The sequence below is a fragment of the Pogoniulus pusillus genome, chromosome 1 (assembly GCF_015220805.1).
Source record: "Pogoniulus pusillus isolate bPogPus1 chromosome 1, bPogPus1.pri, whole genome shotgun sequence".
Classification (NCBI taxonomy): domain Eukaryota; kingdom Metazoa; phylum Chordata; class Aves; order Piciformes; family Lybiidae; genus Pogoniulus; species Pogoniulus pusillus.
The window spans coordinates 15,160,600-15,179,580 of NC_087264.1; the positions used below are offsets into that span (position 1 = coordinate 15,160,600).

General features: G+C 38.5%; 1 long non-coding RNA gene across 1 annotated transcript; it reads right to left on the reverse strand.

The window, feature by feature from the left end:
* Nucleotides 1–13,164: 13,164 nt before the first annotated feature.
* LOC135180545 (uncharacterized) lies at nt 13,165–14,182 on the reverse strand. The gene is made up of 2 exons (XR_010304484.1): nt 13,808–14,182; nt 13,165–13,465 (listed from the first exon to the last, which is right to left on the reverse strand). It is a non-coding gene; the product is annotated as an uncharacterized LOC135180545 (long non-coding RNA).
* Between the last annotated feature and the right edge of the window lie 4,799 nt (nt 14,183–18,981).

Genomic DNA, 18,981 nt, shown 5'->3' on the forward strand with positions numbered 1-18,981 from the left:
AGATTTAACAGTCTGAGCTGTTCTACTATAAAAGAAATGTAAGGTTCATAATGTTTGATTTCACAAGTGAAGAAAACCCTTTATAGGCTTAGTTATGTAACACTCACTTGTGATTGTAATTGCTTCACTGGCATTTTAACCTTCAGGATTTCTAGTCCTCTGACTATCTAATTAGTACTACTTTTTTAATGGTTTTATAAAAGCATCTTGGCATGTATGCACAGAATGGCCTGGTGCCAAACTACCATAAAGTGCAGGAACAGTAATGACTCTCTGCACTGACTCTTTGTGATAGAGTATGATTGGGAAAGAAAAAACAATAAAAAAGAAAGAAAAGCTGACAGGACAGCTCACATTTCTGCTACATTTCATAAAGCCCTGTCAGGCTATGACTCTCATATCTTTGACTGGTCGTTGGTTTGGTTTTTTTTTTAACAGAGAGCATGTAATTTCTCTCTTTTTAGCTTTTTCCTCTTCATGTCATCCTTAACCTACACATATTAGTCATATATAGTGGTCAAATCGTGTTGTCTCTAAGAGACAGCTGCAGAAGTACACCAAGGCTTAAAGAAACTTGTCAAAAGGACACTACAGATACAGAAGAGATTTTCTGTAGCAGACCATCTGATAAGTTTGATTTTGCTCTGGAGCCTAATACATTGCATGGGATGTTCAGCGGATGCAGTTGCCACTATACAGAGAAGTTAAACTGCTATTATATATTCAGCCAGAGAGACTTTTATGTCCATCAACACCTTATACAAAGAGCCCTTTTCCTAAGCATATAAACAAGCTGGAATTGTTTTAATGCAGAAATCTCAATAAAGGGCTTAGGTTTTGAGCTTACACTTCCTCTCACTTCTCCAAACTAAATTTTAGCCCATAGTCAAAATCAAAGTATGATGTCCTCCACTTCTGCTCCATGGCATATAATATTTAGACTCCAGCAAGTATATCTCACACATCAGTAAGGACTAGCTGATGTAATGGTTCTTTGGTGCCACTAAGAGTCCACGTAATTTACAAACACCCTCAATGGCAAGGGGAAAAAACTGGCTAATGATCAATCAGTGCAAGGTGGTATCTTTGCTCACACCTCCCTCCCAATTAGCACTCTTTGCTCCTTGCCTGCAGCATAAAATCTGGGCCTTTATATTATTTTCCTACAACAGCAGCTTCCAACATTAATTAGTGTATGGAAGCTCTGGAGATCCATTTGGAACAGAGGAAAAACATCATCCTGTGACAGTGTTACTCATGCTAACAACTCCAGTTCCCCTCAAGCTGTCAGTGACACATCCCTGAGCTTGTGGTGACCCAGCACAAGACCTTCCTTTGGACTCAGAGAAGGAAACAATGAGACACAACTCATGAAGCTTATGGCTTGCTGACTCATAATTGTATTATCTGTACCTAATGAAGTTCTATCTGAGTCCAAAGCCTTTACTGGGGTACTGGTAATGACTCTATCCTGTGTGAACTCTTTTGCTGACTAATGCACTTTATATAATAAAGATATGTCTTTCTCAGTAGGGTGCTGATTTGTGTATCACCTCTCTGGTTTTTACATTTATTTTCCTAAAACTCATGGGAATTCAGTGTCTTTGGACCTTAAAATCACCATCAAATGCTTTCCAGTAAGAAGTCAGACAGATGAAAGTCACCTTGGGGAAAAAAAAGAAGACCAAACAAAACCTAAGTAAATCTGAGAAAGGTCTGCTTTTGTATTTTCAGTTTAGTAGAAACTGGCTAGACTACAGATATCTCAAGAAAGCTGAGAGTTATAATTACTTTTAATTTCTAAGTTATTTTGATGGCTAAGACAGTTTAGATTAAATTTTCTGTCATTCACTAGTCGTTAATAATGTCACATATACTTTCTGCACTAGGTAGAAGAGAGTGTATGTGCAATATCAGTAAAAAACTATTAAAAATTCATTAACAAACAACTAAGGAGTTCTTCACTAACAATTAGTTTTTCAACTTAATGTAGAGTTGGTTTTTTCTTTGTGCAGCTGTAGCTATTAGTCTCAATTTTCAAACCCAGAAAAGACCAGCTCTCAATTATATTTGAGCTCTTTTCTCTGTAGCTTTGTTACAGAAGGAGAAGATCCTGCTGAAATCAGTGTCTTCTCAGTTCAGATCATGGCTGTACTACCAGACCATGCACCTTGTACTGATTAGGCTCCCAAAGTCCTGGTTTGACGTCCATTTGCTTCATCTTAAATCTGCAAATGGTTGGAGGTCAGGCCTTTGGCTGTTGTAAGGTGTTGATCAGCAATCTGAAGGGGATATCCCCAGGATATTAAATCTATTGACCTATTGACACGAAATCTCTGATGGTTGAAAAGAACTGTCAGTCATGAGCAGTGGAGTCTCTGCTAAGCAGGATATGAAATATAACAAGCACGTTTCTGGATTATTCCTTAACTGTATCCCTGTTCAGGTTTTTTATTGACAAGTTAACTTCTATCATAAAGGTCTGCCAGTAAAATGCAGAGTTATCAGTCTAGATCACAAGCAAAACTTAAGCTTAAACATCAGCTTTGTTCTTCAGAAGCTAAATAATATTCTGTCATCACGTTTCAAGTAACATTTGGGGGGGTTCTATTCACATTCTTTTGCATCCTTGTCTCACTAATGAAGAGCACATACCTAAGTCTGCTATTATCACATATGAAATATATCACTTTCAACCTCCCTCTACTGTCTGAGCATGACACCAGGCCTCTGTCTATTTTCTAAGCATATGACACTGGGCAGAAGAACTTTTAGATTATCTCCTTCCTCCCACTCCGTGTCCATCCATCCTGATCTTCATCCCACACCACCCTCAGCCCCCCTCCTGCATCTGTACAGGATTTAGAAAGCAAGGTCTCTATTTGATATAAACACCCATATGGAGGACTGTAGATGAGCGAAGGATGGAGAGTGGATAGGACTAGGCCAAAAAAATAAAGGGAGAATGTGCAGAAGGCAAAAATATGTCAGCTGACTTTTAAAATATAGAAAGTTAACTCAGATCAAATTGATTCCAGAACAGTATGCATTCTATTCCAGCAATATCTATTGCCATATGGGACTTTTAAATACTGGGTTTGGAAAGGAAAGAAAAGAACACAAGGTAGCCTAGTTAAAAACGCACCAGAAGTATGAAGACAGCAGCCTAGTCTGTTACTTGATATTCAAATCTTCTTGAAACTTTACTGGGATTTTTTTTTTTCTCTTTTTTTCTTCTTCAAGATTCTATACTGCTATGATCAAACACCTGACAACCATTTTCAAGTAATTTTCCATGATTTCCATGCTGAAGAAGTATTAAATGTAAGTTTCCAAGAAACTAGTCAGGCTGCACATTTTGCTCTTTTATTCAGCATAAATACCCTAACCACTGCCCCTAAATATAGTACAATATCATACTATTTTTCCATACATTCTTTTCCTCATAGAAAATTCAAAGCTTTTCTATGTTTTCATATTTGTTACATATTTGGATCAAATAGCTCTTGAATATGTAGGAGGGAACAATGAAGAACGCTAAGTTGGAGCGTATTTGGCAATGAGTGTTTGAGTACATCTACCTATTCCGTGATGCGTTTAAATTCTCTCCATGAACAGCTTAGGATAAATAAGCTTCTTAGCACTGTATCTTGGAGTAAAAAAAAATATACAAATCAAGTAAAATGCATGTTAAAAAATAAAGTACGACTGTGAAATAACAAAATACGTTTTGGAGGAAGGAAGTGATATATTGTAACTGCAAATGGCAGAAGAAGAAAAAACATACATGAATTTGACATTACAGTCAGCAGAACAATTGTTCTGGTAAGAAAGAATGGGGAGAGAAATAGAGAAACATTTTAGATGGCTAAGTGCTGGCTATTAGCAGTGAAACAACTACTCTGCAAAAGTTACTTTCATATAACATTTTGGGGCTTTTTCATTGGAGAAACGTAAATAGTAATCACTGTCTTAGAAACTACCACACAGAATTCCTGTTTCACTTGCACCCCAAAGCAAGGCATTTATACAGAAAGAGCTGTACTCTGGTCATTAATCTGAAACCATTCTGCAGTGGTTAACATGTGAATTCTGCAAAAGCATTTTGAAGGTTTTTCTTGCACTTTAGCATGTGTGTAGTTAAAATTACCAGAAAGAGCTGTAACTCAAATCATGTAACACTGAAATATATCTTTATAATTCTTTAAACTGATAAAGATGTGCACAAATTATTTGGTTTATTTTTAAATATAAACATATCTGGAATAAAGAATAGAAAATCCCTGTATGAAAACATTTTAAGGTACACATTGCAACCTTAGGAGCTCCTTTAAGGGTGATCTACAAATAGTTTACCAGGGTTTACTTTCATATATCTTGTGCTTCTTGATTAATTAACTAAGAATTCTTAAAAGTTTATTTTGTTCTTGTTGTTTGAGTAAGATTTTGTCAGTTTGTTTTCAGATTTTCCCTCTTGTTTTTCTTTTTTTTTGGTTTGCTTGATTGTTTTCCTTTGAGATTTTTTTTTAATGTCAGGCTTGGTCTTCCTGTATTTTAATCACTGAATTGATCAGAAATTAAAAAATACATATCAGCATGTTTGAAGAGGATGGGAAATAAAGATTTTAAACTTATTGTCCCCAAAAGTTTATATTGCAGCACAGTTCAGTATTGTTAACAAAAGAAAAAATTAAAGTGTGGCACTAATTTTCACTAAAACTCCTTTACCTGCTTTGATTCATTCCTTCCTTTATCTTTTTTACTGTTATGATGTCACAATTTCACTAGCATTCAGGTATAGATCATAGTAAATGGAGTTGGATATATATTAGAGGAAAAAGAAGAGAAAGAAGGGGGAAAAAACCAACCAAAACTAACCTACACCACTGTAAAGCCTTTATACATTTATAAAGTACCAAAAATATAATCTAAGCTCACATTCCCTTTTCCCCTGTTTAAATCACTTTAAAAACCCAACCACTAAACTTACCACCTAACACATAAAGATTTGATCTCAGGAAGGTCATTTTTAAGGAGTGGGTTTTCATTCATCTTTGTTTCTAATATGGGATGGAATGAGTAATTAAGGCACTGACTTGCAACAACAAAAGATGTGACAATTCATATTTAATTCTGTTTAGCCAAGCATGTTAGGCATGATGTGCAAGAGAGTCACCTTGCTCCTTTACATCAACACCTGGAACAGATATGGAGGCAGCATGCTTAGACATTGGCAAGGAAGGAGCATCCAGTCTTATAAGGTCCCCATCTGTCCATCTTGGAAGCAATAAGAAAGAATATTTGGCATAGACCCTAGTTCAAGGACTGCAGTGAGGATGTCTTGTTTAGTCAACCAAGAGTGCTTTTTGTCTACCTTTACCACGTCTTCAAACATGGCCACTACTTAAGATCATGAGCTTGTGAAGTAAAAGACAACTATGATGAGACAGGGAGTCGAGGTAAATAATATCCAGGCATATCATGAGCATTTGAGAAATGTAGGAGACTAGAAACATACTTGTTGCTTCTTTTTTCCATTGTAGAAAATAATTTTGCAATATATATAACAATTAGTCAGTTTTGTAAGGCTTTGAAGGTAAAGTTCCACAGATGGGAATACTACAACTCTAGGTAGAGATGCAACGACAAAGCTTTGTGAAGCCACTTTGTGTAAGCTATGTCCCTAAAATTCTATCTCCTAGCTGGTGCTACATGATGTGTAAATGCTGCAGATTCCATTCCTTTGCCTATCTTTGCACTTTGAACAATCAGAACACAAGTGTACATTTCTTGCATGGTTTCGTTTCATGCTGTTGCTTTATCTGCAAGTACCACCTAAAAACCTCTCCAGCTCAAGCTGTATCAGCATCAATAGAGTAGAAAAAGCTGGGCACTGATTTTTCCAAGATTTTAATCTCTTTGGAGAAAGAAGTGGTTGATGTGAATTTCTTGGTTATTTTCATTATCTTTAACATCAAAAGAGAAGGAAAGAGGAAGAGAGGGAGAGAAGGAATGCAGTTCAGACCTCTGGCCAATTCTTACTGAGCATTGGTTTATGAAAGTGTGTCACAGCCTTCAGTGGAAAGCCTACAGGTTTAAGTCATTATAGAAGAGTGTTGAGTGCCTCCAATCATGAAGACAGAATTATATAGCGGCAGTCTTTCTGGGTTTTAAGACCTTATTCTTGCATTACAAAAAGTTTACTTCACAGAGGGTAAGGGTGAAAAGGATATCATCCTTTTTTTGTCAGCTGTCAACAAAGGTCTCACATACTGTCCTTCATTGTGACATAAACACAGCACCGGTCCATCCACTCTGAGCTATACTCTGGTCTTTCTCCACTCTACCAGGCTGTTTGTGGTTGCTCACTGGAGCCATCTTGACCGTATTTGCCACCAGCTGCTACCCACAACCTCGTTATTCCCTTACCCACCTCCAGAGTGTTGCACCACACTGTAGGAGCCTACAGTGCCATTTGCTAATACCATCTGCTGGACCTCCTGAGCCAAGACTACCTCCTTGTAAACCCAAACCCTTTCTATCAGGGTTTCAAAGCCTGAAAACAAGGGGTCACAACCTGAAAATAAAAGCTAAAAAAATCAGAAGCTGTGGTTGCTGTTCCCAGCACCTTTTGTTTCTCTTTCCAGCACATAAACATCCTCCTCATATTGCAGTAATTATTCTGAAGGAGAAAGAAAATTCCTGTCCAACTTGCAGCTGCTCTTTTAAGCATGCAATCAGCTGCATTAAAAGTCATGAGGTGATAGTCGTGATATCTTCTCTCTCTCTACACTTTCTCCATTCAGAGAACTGAAGCTAAAGATGGTCATGTATATTTATACCTGAGTCCCAGCATCTCTCTGTCTTGGAAAGTCTTTTAACAGAATTTAGAAGTTGTCTGTTCCTATTGTGAGATACTTACTACTCCCTACACACCCTTAATCACAAATAAATAAATAAATAAATAAATAAATAAATAAATAAATAAATAAATATATTGTTTATAAATTTCTTCCTTTCATTCTAAATCATATGCCTTAGACTTACTCATGCCAGTGGAATTGAAGAATTTTAATCTTCCTCTGTTTCTATTCCTTCTTTGATAAAAAAACTTCTACTTGCAGTCCTGGACTTGCAGTAGAAATGTTCTTTTGAGCCTTCCATAGACTACTTGTCCAGGACCATAGCTGTGACAAGCACAAGAGAGGACTCTCAGCTCAGTTTATGAAGAAAAAGACCACGAAAACTAGTCTTTACGGGGATAAAAAAGTGCCAGGTTATCTCATTGAAACCAGGGGGTACTTCTTATATTTTCAGTTCAAAGAGACCTAAAAATGAAAAGACTTACATTTTTTTGTAAACCATCCTTTTCCAGTGGTTTTAGACTGCTGCTGGAGAAAAGAAAGAGGAGGCCAGAATCCTCAAGTTTCACTTCTGCTTTTTATTCCCAGCCAACTCCATGCTTAGTTCTCCCAGTCAGAACATTCCTCAGTTTACCAATGTGCTAAGTTGATACAGCAACAGTGATGTGTCCACAGGAATACATACAGTAAAAGAAACTCTGCAAAAGGCTTCAACACTGTTGCGGGGGGGGGGGGGGGGGAGGATTGGCCAACTTACTCTTTCAAATTAAAACTGTGATCGATTATTCACATATCTATACCTAAACTCAAGTCATTAATCTGCCTGTAAATGAATAATTCCTACATGAACCTTGCTTTCTGTTTGTAAGGCACATTGTTTCCTTTATAAAGCCTACAGAAGCCAGTCTTTGATTTGAATATAATAAAATTGCAGAAACAGCAGAAGCTGGCCATGCAACTCCTATTTTAATGAATACCTAAAGTAAGAGTCCTCTAAGCCATTGTGTCATCTTTCAACTCCTGCCCCTCCCTCCCCCTTTCTGCACCAAACTCGAGGGAAAGGAAAACTGATTGGCAGGTACTGCAGCTGGCGTGAATAACCACCACTATATATCTTGTCAAAAATCAGCATGTACTTTAAAAAAGAAGAAAGTAAAATATGAAGATAAGAGGAATAATCTGAGGCTCTCCCATATTCTCATTCAAATTTTTCTATTTAGGTTTCACTATATTTCCTTTTTTAACCTTCTCCTGCAGGTCTTTATATATAGGACAAAAAAAAAAAAATCCACTTCTGTCATTTAAAGCATGATGAAAGTACCAAAGAAAAATCTATTTTCAGCTGTTTCTCGTTAGAGCACTTTTTTGCCACTGTGATGAAAGTCGACGCAAAGAAAGAAAGACGAGTCACTGATGAAGATGAAGAAGCATTTCTGATCAGCCATCTGTTCAACCAATTAAACCCCTTGCAAATAAAGTTTTGTATACATGTATAGTTAGCCCATAAAGATATACATATCTATGTGTACACTAGCATACAAAGGCATACATATAAATACCATGCAAAGTCTGCTTCGCATATCCTAAACGCTGCTTACATGCTGAGCATAGCTAATTAAATGCACACATAGAGAAACACTGCAAATGTGAAATAGAATTTGGCCCCACTAGAGAACAAAGCCTTCTCTATTAGCATCCTTTTCTCTTAATGGTCCTTCTGCAGTAAAAATAAAGTCCAAACACTATAATTTCACTCCCAGAAAAGTTACAAATACTGTAGGTATCTTTAGAAACAGCTGCAAAAGTGGATTCACTTCTGACAAGATTGGTGTTAATTACCAGTAAGGACTTCAGTATAATACTATTTAAATCATTTTAAATTATCCCTCTCAAAAATTAATTTTTCATCAAAGATTACACAAAAAAAATCATGATATCATCTCTGCAGCTGCGATTTAGTAATAATTTCATCTATTATTACCAATGTCAGTTAGATAAAAGAAAAATGGCATCCTACTGTGCTGATTCCAGCATAGGCCATATATAGAAATTTTTAACTATCACTTATAATCGCCTTGATGAGCTTAAACCTCCTCTCAATTAACACCCTAAATGACACTGAGACATCTTAATGGAGGATGTAAGTAAAGGAAAAAGACTTTAATCAAAGAATAAAAAGAGAAGTGCCAAGCAAAAGGAGGAAGTCTGGTGCACCTCAGTGTCCAATCACACCAGGGTCCTTTATCTTTTCTTTAACTTCTTGTCATCGTTATATTGTGACTGTAACTTCACAGCAGCCATAAGAAGAAAAAAAAACAAGTGTGCGTACTCTTATCTGCAGTTCACATCCGTATCTGAGAAAGACAGTGGGGTTATACATTGAGAAGGCAAGCACAGATTAAAAGAAAATGAAGAGACTGTGAAAAATAAAATTATTATAAATTACAATGGGTTTTACTTCATTTAGCTTTCTACTTCAATAGTGGTTCAGGGCAAATCTTAAAGACTGGAATATAGTGATGCATACATTATTCAGTAAACCTTGAAAAGTCATGTTCTGATCCTAATTTCCTGACCTGAATAAAAGTCCTACTTTCACAGACAAAAAGATAATTATACTTCTAAAGACAGCAGATGCCAAACAACTATGTAAATATTTGCTTAAACAACACCTACAGCTGATATTATTATGGATGTTCTTGTCTCATTTAGCATACCTCAAATCTCTCAATACAAGCCTCTAAAATTATCCAAATACTGGGACGTTGTAGTAGAACTTTTGGAATTTCAGGGAGACTGAGAAGTCTCTGTCTACTGTTCCCAAACTTGTGAACTCAACTTTCTATCCACTAGAGTAACCACACTAGCATAGCAAGCTAATAATCTCCTGCTAGCCTCTGCAGACTTCTTGCTATACCTTTGTGCAAAACCACTGGGTAATGACTGTAGCCTGGGAAATGCTGGTTTAGGCTACACATGGCTGAAGTGTGGTTTTGTTCTGGTAGATGACTCAGTGAAAACACCTCTGAAGACACTGTAGGTGCCTGGGAACTGTAGCTAAAGGGGCAGCTACATTTTGAAATATCTGAACAACCCATATAAGTTCCTCTTCAGAGTGGCTGTTCCCACGTCTATGATTCAAACTATATACGTATATTGTTTCTTGGCCTGACATTTTTTTCAGTTAATTCACTCATAATGAGAAGCAAATTAATATCTCTGTGTGCATTAATAGTTTAAAAAAAAAATCTAATTAAAATCAGCCATGGTATTTCATTTCTTTCAAGTGTTTGTTTGCCCGTTACAGCTTCACAAACTGTTAGCTACAAATTATACCATTTAAGGATTCAGCTCATTTTGATTAACAAATTATTTGCAAATGGATTTTTCTTTTATTTGTCATAGGTATTTGTTGAATATTTTGCCAACCATTTCATCTTGTGGGTTGTTTGCTTCAGCTCTTCACTAGTTACTTCTATTCCAGTGCTAAGCACACAGTATTTATGACACACTAAGTACTGTTAAAAGAGCCCCTCAGGTAAAGGACTCTGCTCCATGACAGGCAGAGGATCCACTAAACTCAGTCACTGCTGTTACAAAGAAATTGATCGGATCCTGGGAATTATTTCTTCTTGTGTGCTGGATTATTTTAGATGCATGAATAGTACATGGCAACTAATAATAAGCAATGGACTGTGCATTTTTAGGGCAAAATTTGCAGATGTGCAGTGATTTGTATTAATATATGTTTAACTTTCAGCATTCACAAATATTACCCTGCCATGGGGCAGCTGTCTGAATATTTCAAACTAAAGAACATTCTCTTGAATAAAAAAAAAAAAAAAAGGCAACCTTGCAACATTCACTCTACAAACTGGGTTTTGTTCACCTTTTTGTTGTTAGCCTCCACTTGGACCTCTAGCCACACATATTTTTTTCTCCAGTTAAAATTTAAGGAGGGTTGATTTTGTACACATAAGATATAAGGTAGCAGGGAAGTAATGCGTGCAATGTAAGAAATCCTTAAGTATTCAGTAATCTGAAGGTTGACAGTTGATAGCTTTCAGAATTAATAAAACCTGAAGCTAATAGCTTCACAAAAAGAAAATACCTTGCACAGAAAAGAAGCATCACTTTCTGTAACTGCTGTTCTAACAGAAACTGCTGTACGATCCACTGTTAAGCACACCACCTGAAAGACTATGTCCTTTTTTCTGTGTCATCAAGGAAACACTTCTTTTCCTACCCAGCAAAAGAACTCTTAACTACATTGCTTTTAACTTGGTATCCATTTCACTGTTTTACCAGTATGATAATAATTGCTGTTGATTACAACCCTGAAAAATAAAAAGCCTTTTCTGATCAAAATGGCTGTGGCAACAAGGACCCCAAGGCAGACTTCAGACTTGGTAATTCTGATATCAAAAGGAAGTCCTTTTCCTAGAATTGGGACTGAGCTGCCTCAGCAAGAGACTCTCATAAACTCCATCTTTGCAGAGGGATGCGAGAGTGACAGTCAAGCCACACTGAGAAACATTTTCAAGTGCAGACAAGTCTAAGAGCACTGATATTGAGGATCAGCAAACAAATGTACATTTCACTGTGAATGGACATTCTTCCACTGGCTTATCATTTTGTGATCCAGGTTAAAGCCAACATTAGAGACCTTCACAAGGCAGCTAAATCAATCTAATGCTGACAAAAAGTGTTTTCACTCATATCCCTTGCTCTGAGATGTACACCTCCACTAGAGATGCTGGTGTTCATCTGATCTCTACACTAACCAATTTAGTTCACTAAACTGGCGTAAGAGGATGCGCTGTTATTTACTGCACTCATTTTCTGCCTGTATAGTGAATTGAAGTAGCTTACTAAGGTATCAAACAAGCTCCAGAGATAGCATAAGGAGGAAAGAGGAAGTTAGGTTTTTTTTTTCCCTATCAGTATCATCAGGGATTTAGGATGGTCCTCAGGGAAAACTAGCTTCTTAAACAGTGTTATGTCACTGTGCTTGGAGTTATCACTTTGACCATGTCAGAGCTATCATTTTGAGCAAATGCAAGGATCTCTGGTAAGAAAAAGAGACAAGACTTGAACAAAACCAGCTGGGTTCTTTTCACAGTGGAATAAATTACACAGAGGAATGCATGGGCCTGGCAGTTGAGTTTTGCTGGCATTGCTATGTTGATTGAGATTGTGAAAAAGAAAAACAAAATAAAAAACAAAGAACAAGAAAACAAAAGTTTCCTCTCCTACCCAGCACTGCTGTCACAGCAGCTCTCCAGATGTGTATGCCATTTGATCTACAAAAAGAGTACATTTGCCCTATACTTATCTTGCTCAGTAAGTTTTATCAGTTTATCAGCTTTTTGTGTCAGTGTAAACTTAGCCTCCAGTAGAAGTGTCTGACAATCTAGCTCTATCACAAGCCTTTTCTAGCTAGGATATGGTCATAACAGGAACCATTTGGCTTTTGATTATGAAGAAAGCAGATACATCACTGGCTGCCCTGTCATGAAGATACACAGCTGCTATAAGGGTGCTATTTTTGCTTCTCCAGTCACCACCTTTTCAAACATGAAAGAAATTCTGCATGTGCTGTCAATAACAATTAAAAGAAAAAAGAAACAAGTCACCTATTCAAAATGACTATGCTGCATTTTTGTCCTTGTATTTCTTTTCCAACAATAAAGGAGTTTACTCTAAAATTTCCAACATTTCTGCAATTACTTGGAAGCCAGGATAGCTCTCAAGCCAGGTCTAAATTATAAAGTGTTGTTGACAAAGCTGTTTCAGTCACAAGCATGAAAAAAAAAAAAATCACACCCTTAATTGATATAGATACGCCAGCAACACCCTCTGTATAGATGCAAGAATCCCTTTACTGGCATGTCTTATGTCACTCAAAAAGGTAGTTGAATTAAAAGGACTCCTTTTGCCAATATGTATTTTCCTCTGGTACAATTCAGCCAGAAAAGTTTGCAAATCATGGGCCAACAATTTTCTGTGTTCAAGTCTTGCTTAAAAACCTTGCAAATGTGTAACACCTCCCTGAATGTGTTCCTTAATCCCACCTTGTGTCCCTCTTCTTGCTTCCAGACTCTCTGTTACTTGTCCTGTGGCTGCCCTTTCTCCCTTCTACCTCATGAGTCCCCTTTTCTGTTCCTCTGTTTCTGTCTAGAGTCACTGAGACTTGGTCACCTCACATCTTCCAGCCCTTCTGGTAGTGGCTGAACTCACTTGTTGGGAAACCTTGGTGCAAATTATTACAGATCCCATCAAAATGAAAGCAAGAGAAGAATTTCCATATTCTCATTTAGCTTTATTATTTTCACCACTGTCAGCCATGAAATCACATAATAGTTGAGGTTGACAAGAAACTCTGAAAATCATCCAGTTTCATCCCATGGTCAAAGGAGAGTCAACTAGAGTAGGTTTCTGAGGATCTTCTCCAGACAAGTTTGGAGTTTCTGCAAAGATGGAGGCAATGAAGAACTCCATGTTGGAATCAGTATCATTTAAATCATTCCTCCATAGAAAGCATCTCATAGTTTGCACAGATTCCAGGAGGATTCCTCTTATTTAGTTGCTATATCCTGTAACTGGCAGAGAAAAAAAATTGTGAATAGAGAACGTGGAGGGGGGGAGGAAGGAACACATAAATCATCATCACTTGGGGAGTTTAAGCTGATTAATTTAATGTAGTTTCTCTGTCTTTCTGCGTAGCTTTGAATAACTGGGGGGCCATGTCCTCTGTTTCTTTGTATTGAGGTTGCTGCAAGGCCCTAATATGTTTGAACCTGCTGATATATTCAGGGACATGAACAGCTCTAGCATCAAGAGCTTTGACATTTGTAGTCATGTTTTTCTGCTGAGCAGACCGAGGCTATTCTTATGCTTTATATAAGGTCTAAACAATCCTATGACAACACAGTGCTGCTTACCTGTAAGCTTCCAGTTCCACCAAGTACCTCAACGCTTCATGAGCAAGCAGAAAGAAGCACCTAAACAAAGAGAAGCTCAGCCTAAGGAGACACAGCACCTGTGTATGATATGATCATAAGCAAGAGACCTACCCTGCCTGCCGGGGGGCCACACCAGGCCCCCCGGCCTTTGATCGCCTCCACCATTCACCCAGTGCACACCATGGGGACTCACCGGTGATGAGAGAGGAGGATCCCTCTGCCCAGTTGGGCAAACTTGAGGCTTCTGCCTTTCCTGGAGCTGATTATAAAGCGGAGTGGGCAGGGAGGGCAAAGTGGCCACACCTGGGGTGGGAGGAGACTCAACAGCACCCAGGTGCTCTGAGTTTGGGGGGAAAAGGGCAAAACACAGTGGGGGGTGGGAATGGAGCAACTATGGTAGAAAAGGGGAGCTGGGGACAGAGTGGCTGAGAGCAGCCAGTAAGAAAGGGATCTGGGGGTACAGGTATATAGCAGGCTGAAGATGAGCCAGCAGTGTGCCCAGATAGCCAAGAGACCCAATGGTCTGGCCTGCATCAGGAACAGTGTGGCCAGTAGGATGAGGGAGGTTGTTCTTCCCCTGTACTCAGCACTGGTCAGGTCACACCTTGAGTGCTGTGTCCAGTTCTGGGCCCCTCAATTCAAGAGAGATGTTGAGGTGCTGGAACATGTCCAGAGAAAGGCAATAAAGCTGGTGAAAGGTCTGGAACAAAAACAATGTGAGGAGAGGCTGAGGGAGCTGGAGTTGTTTAGCCTGGAGAAGACAAGGCTCAGGGGTGACCTCATTGCTGTCTACAACTACCTGAAAGGAGGCTGTATCCAAGGGGGGTTTGTCTCTTCTGCCAGGCAACCAGCAACAGAACAAGGGGACACAGTCTCAAGTTGTGCCGAGGGAAGTATGGACTGGATGTTAGGAGGAAGTTGTTGACAGAGTGATTTGCCAGTGGAATGGGCTGTCCAGGGAGGTGGTGGAGTCACCGTCCCTGGAGGTGTTCAAGAAAAGCCTGGATGAGGCACTTAGTGCCATGGTGTAGTTGACTGGATAGAGCTGGGTGCTAGGTTGGACTGGATGATCTCGGAGGTCTCTTCCAACCTGGTTGATTCTATGTTTCTATGAATCCTCCTGCACTACATCTTACGCTTGGATGGATCTCTGGCTAACTGGACAGATGCAAGAATGAATAATAATACATCACTATATTAGCAAATGATTCCTTCACATATAACTTTCTGAGGGAAACTCTGGCTTTCTTCATTTACTCTGGAGGTAAATACAGTGCTTCACTGATGTCCATGGAGTGACACTGGTTTAAAAAGAAAGAGTGGGGGCAAATTAAAATAAAATTAAATTCTGCAGTGCTAAGCATAAGGGAACTATGTTGTGTTTTGCTTTCTGAAATTGTATTTGAAATTGTGTGTTTGATCTTAAAGTTAGAAAGGCAGTCAATTTAATTTAACAGTAACATTACCTTAATGTTTGTATGAGGAACTATTGCCCATAATCTGGCTCGAAAGATTATTGGAGAAGGTAAGAAAAAATGTTCCTGATTTCTTCTTAAAAATTAATTGAACTATGTGAAATCTTCTGTCTCCTATTCATGCCACAATATTGTAGCCAACCTGTCACATATCTTTAATACGTGTACATTAGAAAATGTGTATATATATATATACACACATATATACTCTTCCTAAAAGAACAGAAAACTTTGTGCATAAGGTGAAAGTTCTTTAGCTACTCCTGAAAATCATATTCATCAGAGGTGAAACAGATCAAGTACTTAACACATAAAAAATAATGTCTCTAAGTAAATAAAAGAAAATACATGTATACCCAGCTGAAATTTCAGGGATCGATCTTAGGAAGAAAGTATTCAACTAGTCAGAAGTTGATTAGATACCACTCTTTTAGCTGTGTGATCTTTTGTTTTGTAAGTGTCTAGGAGCAAGTTATCATTTAATCCAAAAGGTGATACCTTGAAAAGAGCATAGCATTCCCAGTAAGGCAGGGACAGCCATGCAAAGGAAATAACCGTTGTTGGCTGAAATACAGTCCACAAGTTCAAGTTCTAGATTCTCTACCTCACCTGCTCCTAGAGCTATTCCTTTACTTGAAAACTTCACAGTATCACAGTATCGACAAGGTTGGAAAAGACCTCACAGATCATCAAGTCCAACCCTTTACCACAATTCTCAAGGCTAGACCATGGCACCAAGTGCCACATCCAATCTTGCCTTGAACAGCCCCTGGGACGGTGACTCCACCACCTCCCTGGGCAGCCCATTCCAGTAGCCAACGACTCTCTCAGTGAAGAACTTTCTCCTCACCTCAAGCCTTCAATATAGAAAGAAATATTGCAAAGTAAGACAAGAGATTATCTAGTGCAGAAGAATTAACCCTATGCCTGCAAGATTCCTGAAAACATCATGAGTTTATGATGTAGACAGTGTCAGTAATTACTAACTGATAATAGATCTTTTGTGGTTTTGGAAGTTTTCTCTCTCTCTCATTTATTCAATTCTAGTAGACTTTTTTCTCATTATAATTATCATTAATTGTTGAGAACTGCAACATTCAGCTGAACCAGGCTCAAAATGACTTAGGATGTTTTTTGGAACATAAGTTTCTGTTCTGGTTTGTCCTGAGAGCCTTGTTATAGAAATCTCCAAAAGTCCTTAATTACCACCGCTATAATTCGGCCTTTAAGGTTGCAAATACAAATCACTCTGCACCTCCATTAAAAACAACATTTGTTAAGGCATAAAACAAGCTACGGTCTCAGTAATAGTGTCTCAGCAAGAGAGCTGCTAACGCACCACCAAAGAAGCACCACTGTGCGCCACTGTGTTTTGTAATCAACAACATTTCAGCTAGCTTCAATCTAGCACAACCACCAGAGAGAATACAAAACCAGCCTTAGGGCAGTTGTTTCCCCAGCAGCAGCACAGGACTGCCATAGAGGTCCTAATCCAGAGCATATTCATGTGTCCTCCATTCTTAATACTTCTAGTGAAAGACAGACACTTACTTAGCAGAAAGTGATGCCAGTAGCAGATCAATGCAAACTGTGCCACCTCCCCATAATTTTGATGCTATATCATGATTGAATAAGACATCAGAAGGACTGCAAAGTATGATATGACACTGACCTATCATTAAGCTGTAATTAGTTAAGATATCATAGAACCTCTCTAAAGAAGAGGCTGGTATTTCTCTAGAAATTCATTTTATAGAAATATGAATTTTATAGAAATATGAATTTTATAGAAATATGAAATAAGAAATAACCTTACATATATATATATGTATGCAAGATAAAGGCAGGAGAGGGCTATGAAATTCCCACAGGACAGTGCATGGGCTTTCTCTTCCAGATAGTGTTTGAAATATAAGTAATCCTTGAAGAGGAGCAAAAAGTAACAGTTTAAATTCAATAGTGTAAGTACCATGAAATGCTGTACCCTATATGACACAAGAGTAGTGTGTGTAACAGGAAGAAGGGAAAGGATTCAAATTGCTTGTATATTACTATTTCCTGCCTCTTCTACTGATGTTTTGTGAGATCTTTACTGATGCACTTCACTCAATACCAAAATTGGAAATAAAATATGTGTGCCTTAAAGGTACTGGCTGTTTTATCTATTTAAATGTTGTTCTGTGGATTAAAAAGCCATAAAAGAAACTGAATTTCATCACTGGATACAGGAGAAAGTCTGAGGGAGGAAAAAAATCAAAACAGTGAGCACTGACTTGCCTAATTATGGAACGTTCCCTGCAGCAGACTGGCAGTGATGCTATGGCCATGCCTTAGACAACAAAGTGTACTGTAAAAAAATATTATCAGAGAATAACATAATGGTTTGGGTTAGAAGGGACCTCCAAAGATCATCTAGTCCAAGCCCCCTGTGGTGAGCAGGAACATCCTCAACAGGTTTCACAGAGCACCACTGAGCCTGCCCTTGAATATGTCCAGGGATGGGACCTTAACTACCTCCCTTGGTAAACTCGGTAAACCACCCTCATGGTAAAGAACTTGCTGTTAACATCCTGTCTAAATCTACTCTTCTCTAATTTAAAACCATTGCCCTTCATTCTATCACTACAGGCCTTTGGAAACAGTCTCAATCCAGTCTTCTTGTACACTCCCTTCAGGTACTGTAAAGTCTCCTGGGTGTCTTCTCCAGGCTGAACAACCCCTTCTCCCTCAGCTGGACATAGACCCATTGACTACTACTCTTTGTATGTAATCATCCAACCAATTCCTTATCCACTGGACAGTCCACCTATCTCTCACCAATATCTCTCCTGCCCAGAGAGGAGAATGTTGTAGGGTACTGTGTCAAAGGCTTTACAAAAGTTCAGATAGATGATATCTGTTGCTATTCCCTTGTCCACTGATGTAGTTATACCATCACAGAAAGCTACTAGGTTGGGCAGACAGGACTTGTCCTTGGCAAAGCGATGTTGTCTGTCTCAAGTCAACTCCCTATCCTTCAGGAGTTTCAGCATAGCTTCTAGGAGGATTTGTTCCATGATCTTCCATGGCAAAGAGAATATTTGCCAATGGCAAATGTATATGGCATGTAGTGCTTTTCTTACAGCAAAATTTTGTATTAAGTTTCAGTATTGGAATTGAAAGCCTATGGATATGGAGAAGAGAATAATTTCACATGAACAGCAGAGTTTATCCCAAGTATAGTGTGCTAGTTTGAAACAGGCTAGAATGTTTTGGTGAGAAGAACTAGATCATAGGCTGTGAAAGGAAAACAATGGTGATTTCTACTTCCCTCAGAGTCTTGCTGAAGAAAGGGAAAACATTAGATAGCACTCTTGCCATTTTGGGGCACTCTGCTTTGGGCTTCTGACTGAGCTGCAGCTCCCTAACCTCACCTTCCACTCACCTTCGCTTCTTAACCTCTTGGCTGAATCTCTATTCTTCTTTAGGACTGAGGTAAGGTTGAGAGGGGCAGGGGGAAGGTACAGGGGTAGTTGAGAGCCCCTCCTGGGGACTCAGGTTTCTGGGAGGGGAGTTGTGTTTCTGTATTACCTTTTACCTTGTATATTTTTGTATATAACTGTATATATATTGTAATTATCTGCTTATATATTGTGCTGCTGTAAATAAACAGCTTCATTTATATTCCCAGAGCCAGCT